The sequence below is a fragment of the Mauremys mutica genome, chromosome 16 (genome assembly GCF_020497125.1).
Source record: "Mauremys mutica isolate MM-2020 ecotype Southern chromosome 16, ASM2049712v1, whole genome shotgun sequence".
In the NCBI taxonomy this organism is placed as follows: Eukaryota; Metazoa; Chordata; order Testudines; family Geoemydidae; genus Mauremys; species Mauremys mutica.
In genome coordinates, this window is record NC_059087.1 from 3,769,567 (window position 1) to 3,781,888 (window position 12,322).

The 12,322-nt window shown below is 53.6% G+C and overlaps 1 protein-coding gene across 5 annotated transcripts in view; it reads right to left on the minus strand.

Annotated features, from left to right (window-relative positions):
* Positions 1 to 12,322, minus strand: part of FAM222A (family with sequence similarity 222 member A) — a 109,709-nt gene that overhangs the window by 73,733 nt on the left and 23,654 nt on the right. The window lies entirely within an intron of this gene.

The following is a 12,322-nucleotide window of genomic DNA, read 5'->3' on the forward strand; positions in this document are numbered from 1 at the left end:
AAGAACCAGAAAAGAAGGGAATTCTGGGAACTGGGAGAGAGAAAAGGAGCCATTACAAACTCAAGAGGAAGAGAAGGATTTTCAGGAACTGATCAAAAAAATATCTATTTTAAATAACTCCCAGGCTTGGCCCTGCATTATTACGAACCCGCAGACACAACAGCATCAGGCTCACCTGCAAGAATGCGAAAGTGAAACTGAGTCGTAGCAAAGGTGAGGAAATGAAACCCAAGAGCTCTTGACAGCATCCTGTGAAGCTGTAGGAGGGTGCTAGTAAAGACACAGACCGAGGTGGGTCAGTACGTCCAAGGCGCTGCACCAAAGCATCCCCCATCGAACAGGCCAGCTCTGGCTGATCTGAACGTTCTGGGCCTGGCTTAAGAGAGACGTTCAATTCAGAGACTGTTTTAAACGATCACAGCACCTTCCCTAGAGTAGCAACAGCCCAGTACTGCTGTTGGCAGAGCAGCAAGAATGGTCGCACCACAGGTTACTTTTCGCTACGAGGGGAGTTTTAGCGGTTTCTTTCCTGTGTTCCTCCCAGCTTGGATAATGAAATCTGAGCCCTCCAATTCACTTCTACTTACTGTCAGGTTCGCCTGTATGCTCGACGGGTGGCTCAGAGGCATCACTCTGTGACTCAGTTTCCCTTGCCAATCTCCACCCGGTCCGTTAGACTGTGGGCTCTTCAGGGTGCAATGCCTGGCACAATGGGGCCTGGCTCTCAATTGGGACTTTTCAGGGCGAGGGTAATACAGATAATAACCAGAGTTCCAATGTCTGGGTTTCAAACAGGGGCGGGAAATGCGTGTGTTTGAAAACAGCTGTTTGGACGGGACCTAAAGAAGCCATTTCCCCCAGCCTATGGACACCTGCCCCTCTCCTGCAGTCAGTTTGCCAAGTCCCAGAGGTCGCTCAGTTTCCGCTGGACAGTGCCCATGGCAGCGTGGGAACAGTCCAGCACACCCTACCGTGGCAATGGTGCCAAAGCGGCCCAGCAGCACTGGGTGAGCACGGAGAGATTCAAGTGGCATTGCCTGATGGCCTCGTCCCGTTTGGTTCACACGTAGGACAGCATCAGGAAAGGTGCCACGCCCAAGCCACCTCCTCAAAGCTGCTTTCGTTATTTTAATTGCTTTTCCATAATCAATGTACATCTTCAAGCACTTTACTCAGGCTGGTAGCTGAGGACGCGGCTGCAGAAACCAGCTGTTGCAGCCACAAAGAGCAGGGACGTTCCACCCAGCCAGCCGTCGCTTGCACTGGCCTTCCTCCAGCCATCCCTCCCCTGCCCGGCTGACGGCAGGGAGCCTGCCTGGCACCAAAGCTCGGCCCCAAGAGGATCCATGCTCCCACCAGGCCCAGCAGCAGGCTCAGACACTCCACGAGGCCAGGTCTGTGCTTAGTGGGAGGAGGCTGCCTCGCCCAGTCCCACCGAGTGGGGCCAGCACAGTTGCAATGATCCAAGAAGGGGGAAGGTGGGAGAGACCCACAGCTTGTCTCCAGCCACCTCTGCCAGCCGGTGGCTAGGGCGCCCCCAGCAGGGGAGAGGCCGCGGGGGGAGGCCAGAGCTGCCTCCTCTTGGTGCACAGAAAGCGCTTTTGGCTTGCAGAGGCTCCTCCAGCGGCCGAGCGTCAGGGCAGCGACTGCAGCGACGTGCTCCCCTAGCACAGGCTGAGCTGGCCAAACTCCATTTGTCATCCCTGTAACGAGCCCAGCGGGGAAAACCAACATTCTAGCACGTACAGCCACACAGCCATCTCCGTCACCACGCCAGCACTTCCTGCTCACCACCCGCTCCCCAAGCTGCACCCGCGGGCGTTATAGCGCCTGCCTTTGTACCAAAGCAGCGGCAGAGTCCGGTGGCCGGATCTCATCCCAGTGGTTCAAAAGCCAGCAGGGGACCATGGCGCACAACACCTGAGCCCCAAACCCTGCAGTCTGCATCTGCTCTGCGTACACACAGGGCAGACTGCAGCCGGGGACGACAGGCTCCAGAACGACACTCCATCTTGCCCCAAGCAGCCCTGGTGCAATGAAAGGTGCTGCTGAAAGGCAAGGATATTATGGAGGTAGCCACGCTCCAGACAGCAGATCAGAGGAGGGGAGGCCAGGGGTTAGGGCCCAGAGAGCTGAGATCTATCAGGCAGAATAACCACTTTGAGAGGAACTGAAAGGTGGCACTTCCCCAGATACACCACGGCAGAACAGAGCTCCTTCTAACTGCCTCCAAATCCCCTCCCCTAGACAGCACGGCCGAGTTGCGTTTGTGCCACACTTAGTGAAATGGGGTCTCTGGGCTTTACTGCAATATGAAGTCACACGTTATCGCCATTGTACAGAAGGGAAAACTGAGTCAGAGCAGTTGAGTGACTGCCTGAAAGCCCCCATCAAGAGTCACTGTGAGTCCAGGCTCTCAGGCCTGCACTCAGACCCCTCCCGTGTCTCTGCTCAGAGCAGCCCCGCTCTACGGACACACGCTGGCAGCGCTGGGGATGGCGGTGGAGGAAGCCTAGCTTCCCGAGCAGCTTCTCTCCCAGATATTCTGGGCTGGAAGTTCCCAGGTAATTTATGCTCACCCTTGGTAGGGAAGGGGAGGGAGGCGGGCAGAAGAGGGGCAGGCCAGTCAATTAGCAACGCTGACAGTTTGGTCCCGGAATGAGTTAACATGGGAAAGGTCACCCCTCGGTAAATTATGGGAAATAGAAGATAAAATCCAAAAGAAAGTTTGACGACACCTTGCCGAGGGCTGCAATAAAGCACGGCGCGTTACCATCGGCTGCGCAGCGACCTTCCCCTCTCGGCTTGCAAATGTCTCCATCAGGCCTGTCTAATACATTCAGAGCCGCCAGCTCCCTGCTCTCCCCCCGCTCGCACACACAAGCCCCAGGCCTTCCAGAGAGCCCTGTTAATAATTAAATGTTAATCTAAAAAGCAATTTTAGCTGCAGTACTGAAGATCTGGTTAGAGATTACATTAGCATGTAAGAGTCAAGGGTAATTTTCTCTAACCCCTCTTGTGATCTTTAAAACCCATAGCTCTTAAAGCAACACAGGCGCCTCTGATTAAAACTGGAGGCTGGGGGTCGTAATGGAGAATGATGCTAAAAGTGATTATTTTCCTGCTTATTATTTAGCTGGTTTCTTTACGTTTTTGAGCCAGCTGGTGAGGTGTTCTCCTGCCCTTCACCCAGCTCACCCTCCCCGTCCCCCGCACCGTGACAGAGACAGGAATAAGAAATGAAAGCACCTGGTAATAGCTAGATGGATTTGCATACTGCCAGATTCTGCCCCAGCTCCTCTCTTGCTGGGTCTTTAAAGGACAATCTTTGCGCATAGCGGGAGCAGGCTCAGCTAGTCGACTGGAGGCCCAGATAACCTGGTTAAAGGTCCCCAGGAAAAGGCAGCAAGTGCTTTGCAAGGACAATTATTTTCCCAGGCTCATGCCAGCTACAAATAAGGCCAACTTGGGCTGCCTCTTCAGCCCAGCTAAATCCCTGGCCTGCACTGCTCTTCCTTTTATTACAGCTGGGGAGGTCTGGATGGAAACCAAAGCCTGGTTCCTTAGAAGGAAGCCAGCTGGTCCTGCCCACTGACTGTCCCACCCACCACAACCTGCAGACCCATTGGCCAGAGAGAGCAAACGTCCGCCCCATAGAGCAGGTGACTGACCTGCCCCGCATGCTGCCAATTCAGAGAGGGAGCGGGGAATGGCTCAGCGGGCAGACAAGCTCACAGGCAGATTGTGTTCAATCCCAAATACCCCGTGGTAGATGGGGGAGCAAACAGCCCTGCCCCCAGCCAACTGGAAACTAGTCTATTGAGACACCGGTGACTCCTTGAGGAGAGGGTAACAGGGGACAGCCCTTTAATGCACACCTCTCTGTACCTAAGGGCCTGGCCCCGCCATCTGAGCCCAGGCTCTGCCAAGGCAATGCCAGCAGGGCGCAACCACTGCACTGAGCCGGTGCTGCCTAATCCCACTCTCCCCCCGGGCCGCAATGGCACATCTGTTCTGGGGGGCGCAGTCCCTGCTCCGGCTGGAAGGCCTTGGCGAGGCGACCCCTGGAACGGAGAAGCCAGTGACAGCAGCATGGGGAGCTGTAGCACAGACAGCAATATGCAAGGGCCCCTCTGCACTAGTCTCTGCTGCTACCACTTGTGCAGTGCGACAGGCCCGTTTCCTAGCAGAGACCGAATCCAAAGCAATGCTTGGCATGAAAGTCACCAGGAGGAAAAACAACTGTGTGTTCTTTTCTCCTCTACGGTTCTTGTACCGCACCCGTCACTGCCATGCTGGACGCAGTATCTGGATGGCATTTGGACGCAAGGGACTAATCAAAGGTTTGAACAGCCATGACCCGGGCTTCATCTAGCACCCCCACTGCTGAGACACTCCCCACCAATCAACCTCTCTCCACCCCCCCACCCTGCCTGGTAATACCCTCCCTCTCTTCCCAGCCTGCACTGCGGTTTTGGTCTAGTCTGCCTTTGTTCAGACTGAGAACAGGTCCCATGCATGCCGGCAAAGCACCGTGTGCGTTTATAGTGCTGGTAATCACTATAATCAAAACTGTGCAGCAAAAATAATTTTTTGCAGGGAACATTAATTCTGCGCAAATTCTGCCTTGCACAGTGGTGCAGAATTCCAGCAGGAATAAGTGTGTGACCTTGTCAAAGGCTTTGTGAAAGTCCAAGTACACTCTATCCACAAGATCACCTTTGTACACATGCTTGTTGACTCCCTCAAAGAATTCTAATAGATTGGTGAGGCACGATTTCCTTTTAGAAAAGCTGTGTTGACTCTTCCCCAACGCATCTGATAATTCTGTTTACTACAGTTTTAACCCATTTGCTGGTACTCTGGCCTGTCCTGAGAACTTGACACTCCAGCACCCCTTACAAAGTTAAAATTCAGCCAAGCTTGTGCCCCCACCCTGACAGTGCCAACCCCCAGGCCAGTCACCACACCCCTCCCCCATGAACTGAAGCCCATGTCTACTCTCCACAGAGCCATGCAAACAGAGACCCCTTGCAGCATGGGGGGAGCTTGTTCTACAGCCATGGGCCCGTCCCAGGGGGGGTACTTGGTCACCAGACCCCCAGCTCGTAAATCAAGGGGGGCCAGTTGAAGCATCTCTGCTGAGCACATGGTGGCCTGAAGAGAGGGGTAGCCTCTCAAAACAGAAAAGGCCCATGTTGGCCTTGTGACATGGACAATTTCCTTGGCACCAGCTGCAAAGCTACGGGTCCCAGAATGGACTGGGCAGAGGGAGAATGGCTGTCCCTCCTCCTCTCCCCAGCAAGTCTCTTGGGAGCAGAGCGAGACACACTGATCAAGGACATGGCCACATCATGTTGTGACAGCGCCTGGCCCCACTATTCTTCTTAAAAGGGTGACAGCCCTCCGCTGCCCTGCCTCTGAGACCTGTCCCTCGTAAGGCAGAGACCACCTGGCTCAGGATCAAGAACGCTTGAAACCAGTGGCCCAAGCGGCTGGTGTGTCGCCCCAGGGGCAGGGAGCTGGGCCCACAGTACTTGAAGGACACGAAGCGAAATGCATCTCTCAATGCGCGTTGTTAATGCTGGCCGTGCTCCCACACCTTTTAGCGGCCGTCCTTCGGGGGGGCAGGGGGACGGCCTCGGAGTGCAGAAACGGAGAAAGCCCCAGTGGTTGGCAGCATGGCTAGGGCCTCACTCATGAGCCAGTGTCCCCCCAAACCAGGCCATTTAAAAGAAATGAATGAATTTGGGATCTGGTTATTTGGCTTCTGCCTTTTAAGCTTCTCGGGGTCACGTTTTCAATCAAGCTTTTCACCACAACACTGAAGGCAAGAAACTTGCTATTTAAAAAAAATATATTAAACGAAAGCCAAAATTTCCCTGGACTCTCATGCCTCCAAGAGCCAGGGCTCTAAGAAAAACACTCAGTGATAAGCTCCCGAGCACAGTGAGCTCGAGGGTGTGATTAGACACAAGCAATGGGCTTCTCACAGGAGCGGCCGGAAGCTGGCCTGGATGCCCCCACAGCCAGAGTCAGAGGCCAGGAGTCATTAGAAAGCAGAGGTGGTGACGTGACCTCTGGAGTCCTGGACTGGGACTCAGGAGACTCGGGTTCCATGCCCAGCTGGTGAAGAGCACGAGGCAAGGGACAGCTACACCGAGTACAGCAGCGCCAGGCAGTGCCCGGCCGCACGAGACCTCGCCTGCTGCTTCCATCACTAGTTCTCCCATGGGTCAGCGCTCACATGACCTCCGGGGAGAGCCAGCCTGTGGCTCTTCCCTCCTCCCTGCTGCCGGTGAGGAAAGGGAGCTAACACTGCATTCGTTCACCCTGGTCTGGCTGCAGCAGAAGGAACCGGTGGAGCCACCAAGCTCCTCCTTGGGGCTCAGGGAGAAGGTCACGCATTAGTGTGCTATTAAGCGCTGGGTCCCTCTCCCTCTGGCTGGGGGAACGTCACATCCTGCAAAGCAGGCCCCCAGCGGGCATCAACCCCACTCCCCTTTCCCACCGGGCCCTTACATAGCGAGGTAACGTTTGCCTGCCATCTCCCCACTCCTCTTTCCGTTGCCTTTTAACACCATGGCAATAAAAAGACAAAACTGCCCAAGGTTGCCACGCAGACCAGGAGTTTCACAGCTCAAAAACCCGGGGAGTTGGGGGAGATTATTTTATGCAAAACACCCGTCAAAAAAACCTGACAAAACCCCAAAGCAGGTCCCTGCTGGAACGATTCTTCAATTAAAAGAGCAGCAAAGCAACCAGCACGGCTTGGTGGCTTATCCTTCGTCCTCCTGGAATGGTTCTTTTAATTAAGATAGCAATAAAGTGGAAGTTAGGCTCTGCCATGACCTCCTTAACACGGCCTTGGGCTGACTTTGAAAACTATTCATACGTCAACTCAACTTAAAAGGCAGAAGAGTCCAGAGTAACTGCAAAAGCTACACTCTTCCGCCCGCCTCCCCCAGTGCTGGGCCTTGCAGGTTTCTCAGCACAGCCTCGTTCCCCAGACCCGTGCCCAGGCAGACGGGATACCACGCAGGATGCAGGCACCTCCAGGTCGCCTGCCCCGTGTGTGGAAGAGGAGCAGTACCCAAGGAGACATCACCCTGGGCTGGTAGCTCGCCTGGGACAGTGCAGCCATGTCCCATGCGTACGGCCTTCTAGGAGCACGGGCCGGGCCCTTGAAGAACGACAGACTAGGGGAACAGCTCGCAGATAGGGGCACAAAGAGAACCGCTAGTGACCAAGGTGGACGCTCATGCCCCCCATCTACACCTTGCCAATCTCCACTTTCCCCCTACCCTGGGCCAGTTGTCCTGACGTTGCCTCCCCACACACCTGTCGAGGCACCTCAGGTTTGGCCCGTGCTTCTGCCAGTGGACCCCAACCTGGGCCTGTCACACCCCGCGAGCTCCCCACGCCCCTCTCAAAGCACCTCACACCCAACCTGCTATTTTGGCCCAGGCCCGCTCCAGAAGAGAGCCCGCTACGCTGCACAGTGCCACGTCAGATGGTGTCGGAGCTGCAAGCACTCAGTGTATGGAGAATACAGAGAGTCCGACAGGGATTCCCAGAACAAGACCCCAAAGACCTAACCCCAAGGAATGCCCATTGCCTGTGCTCAGCCCACAGAAAGGTCTTTGTGCCCTGCAAGACTTGGCAACCTGCAGTGCATGGAGCTCGGCAGCTGGGGAGAGGAGAGGTGGGAATACAGGTCCCGTATCAGACGGCCTCCAGCTTGTTAGGTGGGGAGTGCTGGCGAGAGCTAACACCACCACAGCCTCCCTAAACAGAGCCCCGCTAGAGAAAAGCCAGACTAGCGTTAGCACCACAATACACCAGCTGAACTGGCTAGTGTGACAGCTTCAGCCTGTGTGATCTTCAAAGCCTGGTTATTACCTATTTTTTGTGTCTGTGTCTGTGTGTGTCTGACACTCAAAAGCCATTTAACAGAACCTTGTTCTGAAACGCAGCCTGCCACAGGGCACCCCTGGCTCAGGCAAACACCAGACACAAACAAGCCACAGTTTACAGCAAACGCTGAAGTGCTAAGCCACTGCCTAGCTGTGCTGGTTCCACAGACCCTACTCGCCTCGTTTGGGGGCCAGGCTTTGAAGTTTTTCTAACAACTGTCAGCAGAGAGTTAAGGCTGCTGAACTTTGCACATCCCCAGCAGAACCAAACCACCTGGCAGGGAAGCCATCAAAGCCCAGGTTTGCTATTTCTTCACCATTCCCCACACAGCAGCTACAAATAAAGGCAAGAAGATCAAGGGGAGGGGGGGGGGGCGAGGTCTCGGAAGTGAAACTCAGTCTAATTTCACTGTCCAACCGGAGAGGGACAAAGGAAGTAAAACAAGCAGCATCAGCAACAAAAAATGGATGGATTCAACATTCGCTATTTTTTTCAATTCCAAGAAAGCTACAGGGCTGTTAGTACCAGGCTCCGGTTTCCCACTCACCCCCAGATGATAAGGACTTTGCTAAAACAGACACCCGTGGGAATTTCCACAGAATCACCCCACCACTGATTCTGTCCTGCTCCCCGGCTTCCGACCGAATGTTTTCCCTTCCAACCCTACTTCGAGAAGTGCTGGTTTTAAAAACAAACCCAAACTCTTTTGCTTCTCAATGAGGCCACAAAAGATGGGACGAGGCCTTTAAAAATTCAGCCCTGCACAGAAAAATGGCTGTGACAGCACAAAGAGTAAATTGAATCAGAGAATGGGAGTAAATTGCCTAGCGACTGTTACAAATGATCCGATGGAAGAAATAAGGTATCCGATAGGTACATAACAGAAATCAAAAAAACAACCCAAGTGCTACTGAGCATTTGCAGACACCAAGGGGGGGGGCTGGGGCAGCCTGGTGAAATTTGTGTGTCAGCTTTAAAGAGGCCTCCCATCAAATGAGCTATTTTGGGCAGAGATTAAAGATCTATTTTAGCAGTGAGCAGGAAGAGCTCTCTAACAGGTTAATAATGAGCCTCAAAACCAACATGCCTCAGATGCCTTCGTAATGGCTGCTGACTTGGGTGGCAGAAGAACCGGGCCGAGAGAGAGACTACAAGAAAATCTGGAAGAAAATTCCTTAGCTCGGTTACTAGCGACACCTTTGGCTACGAGGAGGATCTTGGCCATCGAAGGCCCCAGTTCTGCAACGCACGAGGAGGCACAGGAGGGCAGTGTTCTCGGGGCACCACAGAAGACCGGCCGTTGAGTCACATTCGAGTCACCAGGCACTGGGGTATGGAGCCAAACTTTTCAACACTGAAGCACTTTGATTTTTGTACTTCCCTCAGGGCTTGTCACACGGGCAAGTTATATTGGTGTGAGCAGAGGTGTGAATTTTCTGGCTATTGTTAGACAGGTATACAACTCCCTGGGTTGACTTTTCTCCTGGAATATGAGTGGCTTTTGGGTTTAACTTATGTTGCTTTGGAAAGGGATTTTAGCTAAACAAAAAAGCCACGCACTCACGTATGCTGCGTTTGCATTTACAACACTGTTGTGGAATCTTTAAATCCAAGAGGCCTCATTTTGGTTTCTTTTTATTGCAAAATGCTCAAGAAAGATACTTCGAAAAAACAAACAAAAAAAAATCTTCTTTTGTTTTAAAACCACTGCAAGAGCACAGATCTAGCAATTCCTGGGGCTGATAAAACCCCTTTTAAAAAGTGACTATATGTTGTCCTGTACGCCACTTTACCGGGCCATTTCCCTTCCTTTGGAGGATTTGCTGTAAGCTCATGTAACGGGGTCACAGCCTTCGCTTTGGCAGCCAGAGCAGGGTGGGCAGATGCAACCCCAGGTGGAACGGCCAAGAATTTATCAGAAAAAAGTGCAACATGACAAACAGAGGCGACATTACTTTCGAGAAATCAGAGCACTGCACTGAATCCAACAACACTGCCTCCAGGCCTCGCTATACTGATGAGCTACAATTCTTACTTCATTACAGGCAAAATGCACCACCGGTGTCCAGTAGAACGGGTGGAAATAGCATGCCCAGATTTCTTTAGTCCCACGTCACTCATAGGGGAAGGGCACAACTCTTCTCCCATGGCAGCCCCCTCCTCCCCGGAGGTGTTGATTTCAGGTAGGCAGGCAGAAGATTTTTTGCTCCTACAGTAACCTTAGATTCCTGGAATGCCACTCCCATCCCCCAGCCTCAAACGCCCAAACTGACATAAAGCAAGATCACCGGGAAAACAATCAAAGCAACTGGGTACGGGGCCCACACCCTAGACGCTCTGTTGAGTGGCCCTCTATAAATAGCCAGCAGAGAGAAACGTGCTGCCATTCAGTTGGTATAACTGTGCAAGGACACACTGACTTCTCACAAGAGAGACAGACAGACATCTGATGGAAAAATTAAAGGTGGAATTATAAATGAAGCCCCTCTGCAGCCTATTGATCAGGGAACCGTGTGCTGAGAGAGGAGTCTAGTTTAACACGAGCTGAATGCATCTAACAATCACCATCTTGCATTTATATAGGACAAGCCAGCCTAGGGTGACCAGATGTCCCGATTTTATAGAGACAGTCCCAATTTTTTGGGTCTTTTTCCTATATAGGCTCCTGTTACCCCCCACCCCCAGTCCCAATTTTTCGCACTTGCTGTCTGGTCACCCTAACCCAGCCTGAAGGATCCACAACGTGCATCATAAACAGCACCAGTGAAATGCAGCCACCTCCGAGGAGAAAAGCAACAGCCAATCGGCGCTCAGGAGACAGGAGAAAAGACGCTGGGGCCAACTTTCACTCAAACAGGGATAAGGGCTTTTTAAAGGGCATGTGGTGTAGACAGGACTTTCTGCCATTGTTGGGGTGGAGCTGGAGCAAAGCTGAGCCAGCAAATTGTGTTTAATGTGAGAAGGTCTGAGCCCAAAGACAGAGCAGCTGGAAGCAGGAAGGGACAAGTCACACCTGCCTTGATTGGAACTGGTGGCTCCAGGGAATCTTGATATTTTAAATGGGGGAACTCGGCCCATGACACTATTAGCTGGCACTGGCCACCGTCAGAGACCAGATACTGGAGCTGGTGGGCCCTGGTCTGACCCGGTATAGCCACGCCTACCTTGGAATAGATATCAGGGCTCAGATACCACAGGGATGGGCACGGCATAAAACCCTGAGGGAACCACTTCATGCAGGCCCCTACACTTAGGGGGTTTGCTCCCCCAACGATCTTGACATAAATCCGGATTGCGTGATTTCCATTCCCAACATGAGCAGGAGGCCTCGGGAGTCAGGTGCCACATTAGCTCGCCGAAGAGAACGGATCAGAGACAGGCCGAGCCCAGAGCACCTCGGCCGGGACAGAACTGCAACTTGGCAGCACACTGGCCCCTGCTTCAATCAGCTCCTGGCACCGCAGCCCGCGGTGCTCAGACGCAGCTCTCCTTGGCCAGTGATCACCAGGAGAAGAGCTAGTATGCGGCAGAGCTGCCACGTAACCCTCCCCTGGCAGGACGAGTTCTTGCAGCACCAACTCCTGGCCAGCCTCGCTGCCTCTTCTGTGCTGGATTCGGAAGCGGCTGCCTGGCGTGGACAGGTCTGGGGGCAGTTTGTTAGTGGCTCGCCACGTGAAGGGGATAAACATGAGGCCCAAGGTGACACGGAGAGCAGCCATGTGCTGCCGGGGCTAGATTAGAAGGAGGGCTTATCTCCTGCCGGCTCCTAAGGACACACACACTGCCGGGATGCTGTCTGCTTCCATTTACAAAGTCATCCTGGAGGGGGAGGGGCCGGGCGCAGCTCGCCGCGAGACGGAGCGAGGTGAAAAGCAGCTGAAAGAGGCTGACCGGGGTGTCAGTAATTGGAAGTGGCGTGTGCACACACATCTCTGAGGAGAAGGTCAGTAGGTGGGACAAGGAACAAAATGTCAGACCCCAGCCAGGCAGCAGACACACTAGCAAAAGGTCAAGCGCCGACTTGGGTGGTTTCATTTTGGAGCAGGAACAGGAAGGAGCCAACGGAGTCGCAGGGCCAGGGCACGCGTGTCACTAACTGAGGGTCCCGGCGGAGCGAGCGGTGTTTAAAATATACAGATTTCCCCTCATTTTTACACTCGCTAAGTCACGTAGGATCAGGGCGCGCGGGAGGAATGCCGCCTCTGGGGCAGCCTTTCAAAAAGCCGCACCGCCATCACTTTGAAAAGAAATCACGCTTGTCGGACACAATTACGCCGCGCTTCAATCCCGGGCACAGCACTGGCTCCGGCGGCCGCACGTTTATAGGAGATCAATGGGAAGAGTTTTCAAGGTGGCACCGCGCCCTGGGGGCTTTGCTTCTCGAGGGCCAGCCAGGCGGTGTGAA